The sequence below is a fragment of the Entelurus aequoreus genome, linkage group LG02 (assembly GCF_033978785.1).
Source record: "Entelurus aequoreus isolate RoL-2023_Sb linkage group LG02, RoL_Eaeq_v1.1, whole genome shotgun sequence".
In the NCBI taxonomy this organism is placed as follows: Eukaryota; Metazoa; Chordata; class Actinopteri; order Syngnathiformes; family Syngnathidae; genus Entelurus; species Entelurus aequoreus.
In genome coordinates, this window is record NC_084732.1 from 47,561,745 (window position 1) to 47,577,499 (window position 15,755).

The following is a 15,755-nucleotide window of genomic DNA, read 5'->3' on the forward strand; positions in this document are numbered from 1 at the left end:
GCAATTTTGTTAGCCTTCGCAAATCTCAACACTTCCTGGTTGTGTCACGTGTTCATATCCTTCGGCTTGCAGTCAAGTTCACCAAATGAAGAAAAGAAGGGAAAAAAACCTAACAAAATATTAAATTATTAAGTAAAAGTTGTTATATTATCCTGTGTATGTGTGTTGCTGTCGGTGGATTTACCTCCTGTTAAGGGAGAAATATTTTATTTTTAAACATAGTGTGCTACTTTATCCATCCATCCATTTTCTACCGCTTATCCCTCTAGGGGGGTGCTGGAGCCTATCCCAGCTGCATTCGGGCGGAAAGTGGGGTACACCCTGGATAAATAGCCACCTTGTCGCGGGGCCAACACAGACAGACAGACAACATTCACACTCACATTCACACACTAGGGCCAATTTAGTGTTGCCAATCAACCTATCCCCAGTTGCATGTCTTTGGAGGTGGGAGGAAGCCAGCTCCAGCACCCCCGCGACCCCAAAAGGGACAAGCGGTAGAAAATGGATGGATGGACAATATAATTCAAATTGCATGTGGTTGACGAATGACTCAACGACAAGACATACAGTGTACGAGCCCTCAAAAAACAAAATTCAACCAAAAATAGTTTCCACCACATTCATGGACAGACTAGTGCAATTTTTAGCAGGCAATATTCTCTGTGCTCTAACTCAAATTGAAATAGTCTATATTATTTTATAAACATAAGTGCTTTCAGTATCTTGGAAACATTTCTCCATCAAGTTTGTTAATTGCTCAGACGTGGGCATCCTTATCTTGGCTCTGAATGCCATCATCTGCTCAAGTGTGGGTTGGTGACTTTCCTCGCTAACATTACCGTTATGTATTTCAGCATTCGGATGACAAACCTGTCAACTGTCAGCCGTTTTTCCTGATGAATCTATTTTTTTGTCTTGACCCGGTGTTTCTCAGGAAGCGACACACGGATGACATGTGTTACACGATTGGCCGCTATTCGGAAGTCATTGTTGAAGAATACCTTTTAGCTGAATAACTCACACAGTGTCTTAATGAGATAATAAATTCACAAAACATGTTGGAGTCTCGGATAGATTTGATATGTTAGCATAGCGATCATCAGCTCTTTTCCATATGGCCGCCTTCTCTCTGTCTCGCTTCCCCCTAAGCTGAACCCTTAAGGCACCTCATTATAAGACTGCCAGCTCTTGGCCTCAATGGCTGTGGCAGAGGTGAAGAATATCACATCATCATAAAGTGGAGATGGCATTACACTCGTCACAAATTATAGATGAATTTTAGTGTGTGTTGGCAGCTCTGGTAGAGGAGTGCTTCACTCAAGTGACTCTCATGGCCTGCAATCCCCTTCAGCCTTCAATTGGAAGTATTTATCAAGACAGTCTATACGGGCACTATGCATGTGTGGTTTATATAGTGTAATGTCAAAAATGTGTTGTTTAAGGACAAATCTGATTGCCTTACCTACAGGACAGCAGCAGTAAGGCCTCTTGGTAGCAATTGGATAGTGCAAACAAACCAGGCTGCTGTCGATCAACCTTAAGAATAGAATAACAGTCTCAATATATTCCATTAGATTTCCATTGCAATATGATGTTATTTCCACACGCAATATATACAACATCCATCCATCCATCTATTTTCTACCCCTTGTCCCTTTCGGGGTCGCAGGGGGTGCTGGAGCCTATCTCAGCTGCATTCGGTACACCCTGGACAAGTCACCACCTCATCGCAGGGCCAACACAGATAGACAGACAACATTCACACTAGGGACAATTTAGTGTTGCCAATCAAGGCTCCATTGTAAGCTGACTTTTGCTTGCATTTATTTACCAGTTAGATTGCATTAAAAAAAGAAAAACACATGTGTGATTGTGTTATCATTGTGAATGATAGGCACATTTAAAAAAAAAAAGTGCAATTCCCCTTTACTTGATACTTAATTCAGCATTTCTTTTGTACGGGCATCTTTGGACTGAGGTGTGACGCTCATGTGTCTTATTGTAGCACACTGTTATGTTCATCTCAATGTCTTTGTCCTTGAATCTCAAAGGATTCTTGCTAATATACTTATATTAGGCCAATCAAGCAGCTGCAGACGGTGTAATTGAATAGTCAATACCTGGAAGAATAGTAAGCAATGTTTAGAGACGTCTATATTTGTGTTAATGGACTTTTCTTCCTCTCTCGTCTCTCTAGAATATTGCATCTCACAAAATTTAAGGCCATGTATATTGGGTGCGTTCTTAATAATGATCATATGTTGAGCGCTTGCATGGATATGTTCACTGTTGTGACCTTGCAGGGAATGATGTTTGGAGGGCACGGACTTCATGTCCCCTCCTCTATTCCTCTACATCAGGGGTGTCAAACGTACGGCCCGAGGGCCGGATCAGGCCCACGAACAGGTTTTATCCAGCCCACGGGTTGAGTTTGCCAAGTATAAAAATGAACCTGAAATTATTGACTGAAAGAAACAGCTGTTCTAAATGTGTCCACTGGATGTCACAATAGCAATTATTTGTATCTTTGTAGATGATGTATGTACAATATGTATATGTATACAATATGTACAATATGATATGTACAAAATAAACCACATGATGTTTAGTACATCAGTCGAGGAAAATGATCAAACTACATAAATAACATACTGTAATTTGATTTTTATATTATTTTTTTATCTTGATAGATTGAAAATTAACACCAATGACTTGACTGATGAACATTATCACATAATGTATTCAGAAAATATAAATAATGACAAATCAATCAATCAATCAATCAATGTTTATTTATATAGCCCTAAATCACAAGTGTCTCAAAGGGCTGTACAAGCCACAACGACATCCTCGGTGTCGAGTGGGTCTGACATAATATTGTGAAAGTCCAACACATCAGCGAAAGTCCAGTCCATGGTGGGGCCAGCGGGAACCATCCCGAGCGGAGAGATATAATACTATTAACCGCAACATGTAAGTGTAAACAACAACAACATTATGATTTGTACAATTTCAGAATGTGCTTGTTCTATTTTTAAACAAAGAAAACCATCTGAAGTTGTCTTTATTTTGAAGTTATCGTGCCGTGATTTTACCAGTCTGGCCCACTTGGGAGTAGATTTTTCTTTACGTGGCCCCCGATCTAAAATGAGTTGGACACCCCTGCTCTACATGTTAACGTGAAATGCTTGGCTGCCTTTTTTTTTCATATATAATTGTGTATATATATATATATATATATATATATATACACTGTATTTTTTTTTTTTCCCACAAATTCAAATGTTTTTAAATACACAACAACATTAATCTAACAGTGTAGTAAACAGAATCATTGAACACAAGATTTGCTCAGAACTAGTTGCAGGACACGGTTGCTTGTGTGCGCCTCACGTCTGGGTGTGCAACGCTGCTATGTATGCTCACTGTTTGGAACACTGCACTGAAGAGATTACAATAACACCACTTTTTAGTTACTTTTAAGGACTTCACTATGCAGTGACACGGAAGTGAAAATAAACATCATAAACAGCTCAGAGAAGATGACACCAATATTAGCCGCACATTTGTTACCTATTACATGGCAACTTCTTGACCCTCATTAAAACCAGATATGTAATTAATGTTTATGAAAACTATGAGTGGTCTTTGATTATGTGCTGTTACAAGTTCTGGCAGGAGAAGAAAAGGTTATCCTTCCGTGACTAGCTGGGACAATATTTTAAGAAGGTAGGAACACCTAAAGGACAACAACAGGGGTTTAAGACGTTAAGCCCAACTGTAAATCAAACACAAGGATTACCATTTTATATTTATTCATATTATTATTCAGTTAACTGCAGTCAGGCAGGACGTTTGATTGTGAAACTCGAGTAGTTGGCTTTGAAGCGCTTGACAGTTGCAATGTGTGATGTGACGATATCACTATCTGAGATTGGAACTTTTTTATAACCTGTGGACCACCACCTGTATTCACCAGTATTGCACTATAACAAGCTACCTTTAGGATAGGGTTGTACAATATACCGGTGCTACTAAAGTATATATATGTTTAATGTACCCTAAGATTTTTTGTTAAAATGAAGCCAATAATGTCATTTTTTGTGGTCCCCTTTATTTAGAAAAGTATCAAAAAGTATCAAAACATATTTTGGTACCGGTACTGGTACCAAAATATTGGTACCGAGACAACGCTACAACCAGTTTAATTTAAAACACAGTTTTATACAAGCTATACATATAACTAGGCCGGGGATCGGCAACCCGCGGCTCTAGAGCCGCATGCGGCTCTTCAGCGCCGCCCCAGTGGCTCTCTGGAGCTTTTTCAAAAATGTATGAAAAATGGAAAAAGATGAGGGGGTGAGGGGGAAAAAACATATTTTTTGTGTTAATATGGTTTCTGTAGGAGGACAAACATGACACAAACCTCCCTAATTGTTAGAAAGCACACTGTTTATATTAAACATGCTTCACTGATTTGAGTATTTGGCGAGCGCCGTTTTGTCCTACTAATTTTGGCGGTCCTTGAACTCACCGTAGTTTGTACAACTTTCTCCGTCTTTCTAGGACGTGTTTTATGTAGGCTGACCATATTCTGAAATCCTAAAAAGAGGACATATATGCGTGCCAAGGCGGGGACTAGGTGAACATTTGCCAATGATATTCGAACTTGCTTTATAAATAATATATTTATTTAAATAAAGCATTTTTCTCCTCTGTTGACAGCAGTGTTGGCGCTAGGAATTTTCAAACTGGGGTCCCAGGGTTGGGGTTGTGGATATGGCAGTTTGTAGGGACAGTTCAGTTTATGGGCAGGGTGTGTATGAGGTAGTGCAAAGGGCTGCAGAGTAATGAGATGCGAGGCAAGGGGTTCGGCTATAAGCCGCCTACCGGCCCGACCAGAGCAGGTGGAGTTCAGGGGTTGAGAGGTGGAGATCCTTGGGCTCAGGCTCAAGGCCTATCTACAGCTCGCCATCCAAGACTTAGGGACCTGGCCTACGTAAACACAGGACCCGGAGTTCAATCAATGTGCGCACATAAACATCAGCATTAAGTCATCTATTGTTCGACCTTCAATAAATAAGTTACACTTATTATTATCATTATTAGCAATAATACTGCTAACATTAACAATATTAAACCATCCCATATGTGTACAACATTACAAACACGACAGTACACAGTGTTGTCACTATGACGGGTGCAACATGAACAATATTAAACAATAGAAAATAACAGTGATGTCACTATGACGGGTGTAACATTAACAATATTAAACAATAGAAAATAACAGTGACGTCACTATGACGGGTGTAACATTAACAATAACAGTGACGTCACTATGACGGGTGTAACAGTGTTCATTCATTGTCTTTACCGTAGCATAAAAAGTGCACATGGCCTTTAAACGCCACAACACTCAGTCACCATATGTAAGTACCCAAAATAAAGACTCGAAATAAATATAAATTCAATGGGATCAGAAACATTGGAGGAAACGGGATTAAAAGCCGATGCTAACCGCCTATAGACAATACATGGGTACGGCTAGCAGCTACTATTAGCAAACAGATTCACTTACCAACTCGGCTTAATAACCTCCACGCTTTGTTTTGTTTAACCCCTTCTTAACTCTGGACGTACATTGAAAATACCCGGTACACGCAACCCTAACTCAAAATGCCGGACATTTGAGGCATTTAAAAAACCCCGCCCGGACACTCCGGACATCCCCGCAAAAGAGGACATGTCCGGGGAAAAGAGGACGTATGGTCAGCCTAGTTTTATGCCACTTCTTTTTCTGTCTCATTTTGTCCACCAAACTTTTAACGTTGTGCATGAATGCACAAAGGTGAGTTTTATTGATGTTATTGACTTGTGTGGAGTGCTAATCAGACATATTTGGTCACTGCATGACTGCAAGCTAATCGACGCTAACATGCTATTTAGGCTAGCTACATGTATATGTACATATTGCATCATTATGCCTCATTTGTAGGTATATTTGAGCTCATTTAGTTTCCTTTAAGTCCTCTTAATTCAATGTATATCTCACACTATCTGTATATAGTATGGCTTTTAATTTTTTTGCGGCTCCAGACAGATTTGTTTTTGTATTTGTGGTCCAATATGGCTCTTTCAACATTTTGGGTTGCCGACCCCTGAACTAGGCGGTCCCAGCTCCCTCTCTACTTTAGTCTGGGGGTCCTTGGCATGGAAAACGTTGAAGACCCCTGATCGATTAGTTCCATTTTTAACACATCCGGACTAGTTGTTCAGGAGGAGGTTATAAAACTGAACAGCTGAAATGGGACATGACAGACAGAGCCATTGATTGTATTGATTGATCTCACTAAGGTTTTCTCATCCACTTACATTCTTTGTTTGTTGTTGTTTTTGTCTGGGCTTATATCGAGGCTCATGGAATTTGTCAACAGGACTCTATGGGATGTTAACAGCGCTGTGGAATGGAAATGACAATTAATTATCTCATTTCTTTGGTGTAGATCAGATAAGGGTGCATATGTAGGACTTCTTTAAAATGCTCCCTCATTTGTCAGTAAACAATGTTTAGCTGAGTATAAATGTATTTGTGAACATTCTTAAAACCTGCTTACTAATATTGTTTGAATATATTTGAGTGCACTTTATGTATGTGCACTATACTGTATGTGCCTGCAAATAATGTGGCAGATTATTGATTCTCTATTACATCATACATACTTAGTAGTGTTCGATGTTAGAAAATGCTTGATCAAGTAAAATGAGTCAAACAGAGAACAATGGTAGGTAATACAATCACTAATCTAATTTATTTTCCACATCTGAAATTGACTTGTGCTGTCTTTAAATTTAAGTGGAGTGATATTTCTTGTGACACTTAATGGCCATAATGAGTCTTTAAGTTAAGCTCATCACACAGTAAGTTGAATGATGCGGGCAGGTTTGTTATTTAATACTTTATAACACGCCTTGGATACTTTCTATCCAATATGCAACTAAAATGATTTGATACTTGACAAATGTTGTGTTTTAGGTTGCAATATTGTTCAACAAAGGACACTTACTACATATGTTTAGCTTGTGTGTTATGGTGTGCTTAGCTGTTGTGTAGCTGCTGGCTCCTAGTAGCCAATGGGCTACCATGCTTATCTTTTGTAAAAGACTCAAATAAAATTCAATATAAGACCAAACTTGTGCAGACATTTAGATGTTAACTGGCTGTCCAATATACTGCACTACTGCTTGTGTTATAGTGCTTATGTCAGACATTTTAGATGCAAACGAATATATTGCAATCCAAAACCTGTTTTTTTTTTGCTGATATCGGACTGATATGAATACGGGATCGGGACATCCATAATTTGTATTACATGTATCCTAGCATGTCTTCCAAAGCATTTTTAACGCAACCCATAGGGGGCGCCTACATGAATAAACTTGACCGCAAATGACTGAAATTACTTCTTTTTTTTTAAATAACTTTTGTTAATTGCAGAATTACAGGACAAGTGCCGCCTTAAAGGGGAATTGCACTTTTTTGGGGAATTTTGCCTATCGTTCACAATAATTATAAAAAACGGATGGATTTTTTTTAATGCATTCCAAATATTAAATACACAAAATAAAAGTCCACTTACAGCAGGGGGCAATGGGATATATTGTTATTATAAGCGCTAACGCAGGCGAACTATTTATGGCGGCGACGTGATCACTGCCATGTGTGCCTATGTTTACATCATCGATTGGTCTGCTGTTTCCTCGCTTCCCTGCTCCCTGTAAGTTTATTGTAGATCATAAATCATGTGTCTCACCTGAAGAGTAGATAGCTTAAGTAGATAATCCGACAAGTTGGGACACTTTGACAGCCATTTAGGACCTGTACCTGGCGAGAACCACAAAAAAGGGCTTGTTCCTGCTGCCCCTTCACCCCATTTCTACACAAGGATTTTGAGACATTTTTCATCTAAATGGGAATATATGAACATCCAAGCGGGCAGCACGGTGGAACAGGTGTTCCTCACAATACAAAGGTCCTGGGTTCGATACCCGGATTCGGGGTGTTTCAGTTGGAGTTTGCATGTTCTCCCTGTGACTGCGTGGGTTCCCTCCGGGTTCCCACCTCCAAAGACATGCACCTGGGGATAGGTTGATTGGCAACACTAAATGGTCCCTAGTGTGTAAATGTGAGTGTGAATGTTGTCTGTCTATCTGTGTTGGCCCTGTGGTGAGGTGGCGACTTGTCCAGGGTGTACCCCGCCTACTGCCCGAATGCAGCTGGGATAGGCTCCAGCAGCCCCCGCGACCCTGTAAGGGACAAGCGGTAGGAAATGGATGGATGGATGGATGAACATCCAAGCAGTCGGAATCCTAATGACATCAGATCTTGTAAAGTAAGTGATGTTTTATTACGTTTGTTGGCTCTTATAAAGTCTGCAGTGAGCAGAAATCAGTGATGAAAAAAAAAGAAGCAAACGTTGTGATGCGTTACCTATATATTTACATTATGTATATAAAACCCTATTGGAGATGTTTAGATGTTTTTTTTAGGGGCTCTATAGGCAGAAATTAACGATTCCCATTGGCTTCATTGTAAGCAGACTTTTGATCAAATGTATTTAATATTTAGAATGCATTTTAAAAAATCCATCCGTCTTTCATAATGATTGTGAACGATAGGCAAAATTCCCAAAAGAGGTGCAGTTCCCCTTTAAACATTTCAGTCCAGTTTTTTTTTCCCAATGTAGAGTATATCCACAATATTTGTGTGGGGGGGTATAGACTCCACCACTATCTGGCATTGTTCTTTGCGCTCCTCTAAGTGCTCTTGTTCTTAATGCAAATGCTCCACATGAGTGGACACACATGACCATTCTCACGGGATAACAACAGACCCCGCGGACGAAACACATCACCTTATTGCTCTCCCAGCACACTCACATAAACACGGGCACACTGACCAGATCACACCCCCTCAGGGCTGTGGCCAGCGCTTGAGCGATGTCTCCCCAGGGGGCTGATATTTTATAGTTTGTGTCCATCAGTGCCATAGCCCAGGGCGCCAGGGTTGACAGTAAGTGCTCTCAACACCGGCGACACTGATTCATCTGCGCTATGACACAGATGAGAAAGAGAGAGTAGGGGGGTGCGGGGGGATGCGCATATTCAGTTTACTATCAGTGCATATGAACTGGACTCTAAATTGCCTGCTCTTTATTTGTGGGTTCACAGACAACCATGCTTTTCTACAATATGGCGGCCTAAGCCTAACAAAGGGGTCTTCAATCTAACATGGCGTTTCAATTTTACAGCTTCTACCTCACCATCGTATGTAGCTCTTCTACATTTATATAGGGAGGTTACCTATGAACCTCAGCCTGCTGGATGCGCATACTAAGCAATCAATGTGTCACCTCTTCCTGACAATCCTATTTTTTTTCCACATGAGGCCACTGCTCATTTTTCCTTGTCAGCAGAAGGTAATTTGCTGTATTGTGATTCGGTCCTAAAACTTGGTGACGAGGTGTCTGATAAGTGGCGAGCCCCTGTCGCAACCCCCACCATACCCGAGCATCACGCACAATATGCAGGGGGGGGGGAAATATGAAGGATGCACCCCAACCCCCATCCTATCTCCGACCTACTGCACCCCGCACCCCAACGCCTTCTTTCCAGGCCAAGCCCAACATAGTTGAAGCTGAGGCGGGCTGCTAAATTAGATAAGCAGGACTGTGGCGCAGCGCCCCTGATTAATAAAAGATGCAGTGCTCCCTGGGGATGTCCCCTCTGAGGGCCCGGCAGAATCTAGCCTCAGACAATGGAGCCTGCTGCACAATGAACAGGAAATGGAGAAAATGAACCAATCATGTAAATATAACATTTAAAGCAGTACTAGCCTGTGACCCTCTGTAACATTACACATGCAGCATAATAGATAATAATGCCTGCTGAAAGTGTAGAACCTGAACAAAAATGTTTTAATATATTCACTTATTTTGGAAGTATTGCCCGCTCTTGACATGTTGGATACAGAAACACATTTGCATGTGTATTTGCTACTTCAAAGGATTTTTGTATATCAACAGTCAACATGCACATTCTTGTCTAATCTACAAAAGTTATTTATGCTAGTTGCCATTCACATTATATACACACAAGCATATGGGATCTAATCCAAGAGCTGTAATTAAAAAACGTGTATTATCAATTATCTAAGTTTATTTATATAGCCCTGAATCACAAATGTCTCAAAGGGCTGCACAAGCCACAACTACATCCTCGACTCGGATCCCACATTAGGGCAAGAATAAACTCAACCCAATGGGAACAATGGGAAACCTTGGAAGGGACCGCAGATGTGAGGACCCCCGCTCCAGTTTTGACTCCTAAAAATTAAACATGATGTTTGTGCTTGGAGTGGTGTAGAACTGCACTGCATCATTCTGACAGTGTTTCTAATGTTTAATTTACTTTATTTATCATTTTATTTATGTACCCACCGTATTTAGCAACTATAGGTGAGAGGGATGAAGTATGAGCAACCGTCATGATGATGCAGTGCAGACAAATGAATCACTGCATACCACAGCTACATTTATAAACAATATGCGATAATAAAAATAATACATTTCAGACACTTTGGAGTTATTATCTGGGTAAAATCACTTTAAATATTCAAAGTTATTGCATTGTTTAGGTGTGTGTGATGCTCTGGCTTGTGAGTGCATTTTTTTCATTGTAGAATGTATATACTTTTAATATCTATGCTCATTCTAAAAGGCAATTTGATGTAGGTACTTGTTTATTGGCTAAATCAGAACCTGAATAGTCTGACTGTAGTTGATAATATGCGACAGTCACCAGCATGTCAGCACATTATGTAAATCAAGTAGAAGAACTGAAAATAAATATTGCAATTGTATCACCTCTTTTAATGGATATAATGCACGTCTGTTAAAACAAAAACAGCTCTTGTAATCATGTTTTATTCCCCCTTTGGACTACAATTATTATTACTTTTAAATAAATATGTTTTTAGTAATAATAACTACTATTATATTTTAATTATATATAATTTTCCAGGTACATTAATTACATTATTGAATGTTTCACATTATAATACTATATGAGCGCAAATGTTTCAATATTGCCACAGAAGCTGTATTCAGGCTAGTAACACATTACTCAATTATTTCTTAAAAGATCTTTCATAAACTTCCACATGGCAGAAAAAAACATGCTTAATAGAAGTGTGAATACAAATAAAAAAGAGTCTGCATGTGTTTATGTGTGTCTACTTCCTGATCCACAGAGACTGATGTAATGTGCACGAGTGGTGCCATTTTTATACTGGGGCCGACTGAAGCATTTATGTCATCATGACTCAAATGGATGCAATTAGAATTACAAAGTGATACGCTTTCCTTGGAAACGCACCAAAATGTAATAGCTTGTTTTTCCAATGCAGCAACCTTTTGCAAAGTTCTGGAGGAAACTTGCTAACTAACCAATCAACAAATGGTGATCAAAACAAATCTCAGAACATATTATTTGCAGGTGTTCCGATGTTCTGCACTGCATTATGCTGCCATGTCACTCCAGCTTCCTATTGGCTCCATTCACGTGCATCCCTATTGGCTTTGTAGAATACGATCGTCCTTCTCACCGCTGTCTGTGAAATAGCCTGCGATGAGCCAGTTGCCTATGTAGCCCAACAGAATCGAAAGAACCTGCCCGTTATTTTCAAACTTGGGTTTCAGAGTGTCTTTTAAGGTGGTGATTTGTTCAGTACTCACATCATTATACAAATGCATTCAGAGGGTCCTGAGTGCACAACAAAATGGTTCAGCAGTCTGAATACTGAGATGAGTCATCTACACATATGTGCGTGACTTTTCAGAGGAACGTTTCTCATTTTGTACGCGACATGCAATTGTCGCGAACACCGGGGCCTTTATCTTGAGATAACCTCCACCTGCTTCTGCCTGCGAACAATAGCGAGACGCTTCTAATTTTCTGCAAGATAATGCAAATCATATTGAGATGAAAAAGGTCAAGGGTTAACCTGTGAGATTCTGATTGGTTTTGAGCCCTCGCCGTCCCCCTTGCTGGAGATAAAATGGAAAGCAATATTTCATTTACAGCACCGCGACTCTAAGTCTGCGTTGCGATTTTAGGCAATAGTTGGGTGAGGAGGTGTGCAGTTGTGTGATGATTACAGTGCATCTAACCGTCAGCACTCGACACACAACAATGGTCCTGATTATATCTTGCATCAGCAATTTTTTTTCTGTCTCTGCTTTTTAGCCGTTCAATTTTCTCCAAAGTCCTCCAACCTACAAGGATTGATGGCTTTTGTGTATGCATATGTATAGGCTGCCAATGTGCACTTGAACTTGCGTTTGACCTTCATCTGCACACTGAGCGTTCTTTTTTAAAGCAGTTTTGGTCCAAGCAGATATTGTAAGTTGTAATACAGCACACGTTATTCATGCTTAATTTTTGATGTTTGAAAAACAATGGTTCGGTGAAGATGAATATTTTTTTGTTTTTTCCCCACTAAAAAAACTATTGGTTAATTTTAGTAAGACTTTAGTATTGGGAACATATTCACCATTAATTAGTTGCTTATTAAAGTAACAAAGACTTTATTCAGAGTTATTTGGACACTAGGGGAGCATATAAAGGTTAGGGTTAGGGTTAGGGTTACTAATAAGCAATAATTCTGAGGTTATTGAGGGAAGACTCTTAGTTAATGGCTTACTGGTTGTATAATAAAGCCATGCAGAATAAGGCATTAAAGGCCTACTGAAATTTTTTTTTTTTTTTTTTAAATGGGGATAGCAGATCCATTCTATGTGTCATACTTGATCATTTCGCGATATTGCCATATTTTTGCTGAAAGGATTTAGTAGAGAACAACGACGATAAAGTTTGCAACTTTGGTCGCTGATAAAAAAAAGCCTTGCCTATACCGGAAGTAGCGTGACGTCACAGGAGGAAGGACTCCTCACATTTTCCCATTGTTTACAATGCAGCGAGAGAGATTCGGACCGAGAAAGCGACTATTACCCCATTAATTTGAGCGAGGATGAAAGATTCGTGGATGAGGAAAGTGAGAGTGAAGGACTAGCGTGCAGTGAAGGATGTATCTTTTTTCACTCTGACCGTAACATAGGTACAAGGGTTCATTGGATTCCACACTTTCTCCTTTTTCTATTGTGGATCACGGATTTGTATTTTAAACCACCTCGGATACTATATCCTCTTGAAAATGAGAGTCGAGAACGCAAAATGGACATTCACAATGACTTTTATCTCCACGACAATACATCGGCGAAGCTCTTTAACTACTGAGTTAACGTGATAGCATCGGGCTCAAATGCAGATAGAAACAAAATAAATAAACCCCTGACTGGAAGGATAGACAGAAGATCAACAATACTATTAAACCATGGACATGTAAATACACGGTTAATAATTTCCAGCTTGGCGAAGCTTAACAATTCTGTTGCTAACGACGCCATTGAAGCTAACTTAGCCACGGGACGGCGGAGGCGGCGGGCGTTGTAGCTTTCGACGACACCCCGGCCGCCATCAGAGTCGACAAGAAACATATATTTCCCCAAAGTTACATACGTGACATGCACATAGAGACACGCACGTACGAGCAAGCGATCAAATGTTTGGAAGCCAAAGCTGTACTCACGGTAGTGCGTCTGCTATCCATCTCAAAGTCCTCCTGGTTGTGTTGCTGTAGTCCGCCGCTAATACACTGATCGCACCTACAGCTTTCTTCTTTGCAGTCTCCATTGTTCATTAAACAAATTGCAAAAGATTCACCAACACAGATATCCAGAATACTGTGGAATTTTGTGATGAAAACAGAGCTTTTTGTATTGGATTCAATGGGTCCGAATACTTCCGTATCAACCATTGACGTCACGCGCATACGTCATCATACATAGACGTTTTCAACCGGAAATGTGGCGGGAAATTTAAAATTGCACTTTTATAAGTTAACCCGGCCGTATTGGCATGTGTTGCAATGTTAAGATTTCATCATTGATATATAAACTTTTAGACTGCGTGGTCGGTAGTAGTGGTTTTCAGTAGGCCTTTAATAAGTACTTAATAATGACTAATTAAGAGCCAATATGTTACTAATTTGCATGTTAAAAAGCACCTAATTAATGGTGAATAGGTGTTACCCATACTACAGTGTTACCATGATTATAATCTACATTTGAAACACTTAGTTGTAATATGTATCGGGAATGCTTTGGTGTAAATGTTGCGTACATTTTGCTTCCTGGAGGCGTTCCCAGATTGCAAATGAATCCACGCCACACCCTCTCCAAAAGTATCATCATTTATCTCATGAAAATATACACTGTTAAATACATATCTTGAAGACTGATGTCACTGCTATTTATTTCCAGATACGGTTGAAAATAAACCTCATAAATATTATATAGATTCACCCAATCACAACATTAGGTACACCTGCACACTCGCCGATCGATATAGACTGCATAAAAAACAGAGGCTTATTATCAGAATTTATGTAACTGCATGCCGCACGTCGGTGTTATCAAGCGCATGCCACGATTAGATGAAAATAATACTTTATCCTGTGTTTTCTCATAGCCTGAAGCACAGAGAGTGGAGCTTGACTTAATGTCCAAATAAGTACATCCACCTCGCTCTGACATCACAATGTAAGCAGACTGAAAATCCCCGCAAACAGAAGCAGCTAAAACTGTGTAATGTAAGATTACGCCAAAATGCATTATCCTTATGATATGATGCTTTGGCATTGTTTAACACGAGTATCCAACATTGTAACATTTAGAAGTCAGAAAAATACTCAATTGATCAGAGATATATTTTAGAAACCCACTTATAGTGTGTTTAAATGTTTTGAGCATCACATTGTAAATGACACAGTTTCTTGGCCGATGTCAGTTGGTGTAAAAAGCTTAGAGAAGAAACAAACTTGCAGTGTATAAGCAAAGAAAATAGTACATTGCTGAAGGCCTAAACAAAGCCCAAACTAATGCAACTCAAATCACAAAATCCCTCTGTCTTAATAAAGGACCCAGTGACACCTATAACAAATCTATGACATAAAAATAATTCATATTAGTGGATATTGTGTGGAAATCCCCTAAAGCATTACAGTACATACAAACAACATGAGCTCATTTATCATTTTCTCTGTCTTTCATTTCTTTGCTTGAATAATCTCTTTGACCTGGTTTCTTGTGCATCTTTTTTTCTTCTTTTATGGCACCCCGAGGGCCATGCGCATCACACATTATGCAGTCACCCAAACAACCTCTTGCAGAGAGCGGCCCAGTTTGTGGGAGGGGCTTCAAGCTGCCCTGGAAGGTCACTCCCAGTGGTCATGTGACCGGCCACTGGCGCCCCTTGGGTCAAATGACAAACGAAGCTGCCAGGACCAGGAGGGTGTCAAGGGTGTTTTTGCACAAAGCATTCTATAAAAGTGTAACTGGGCTGTATTTGCCCTTTCCTCTTGCTGTGTGTTCGGCCAACAGGCCCCTAAAGATCTCTTATAAAAGTGCTGATGCACTAGTGCTCATGTAATCCTTCTCGCTCTGCTCCACCTCAAACTCCTCCCCTAACCTCCCTCGCATTCCCTCACAGCCTGCTGCTGCTGCTGCTGCTGATGCGGGCGACATGGTGACGGGATGAAGGGGGCTTGTTTGGGCCCCAAGCTAATCAGCGCA

General features: G+C 40.1%; 1 protein-coding gene across 1 annotated transcript in view; it reads left to right on the forward strand.

Moving 5' to 3' along the window:
• Nucleotides 1-15,755, forward strand: part of zfhx3b (zinc finger homeobox 3b) — a 450,580-nt gene that overhangs the window by 83,991 nt on the left and 350,834 nt on the right. The window lies entirely within an intron of this gene.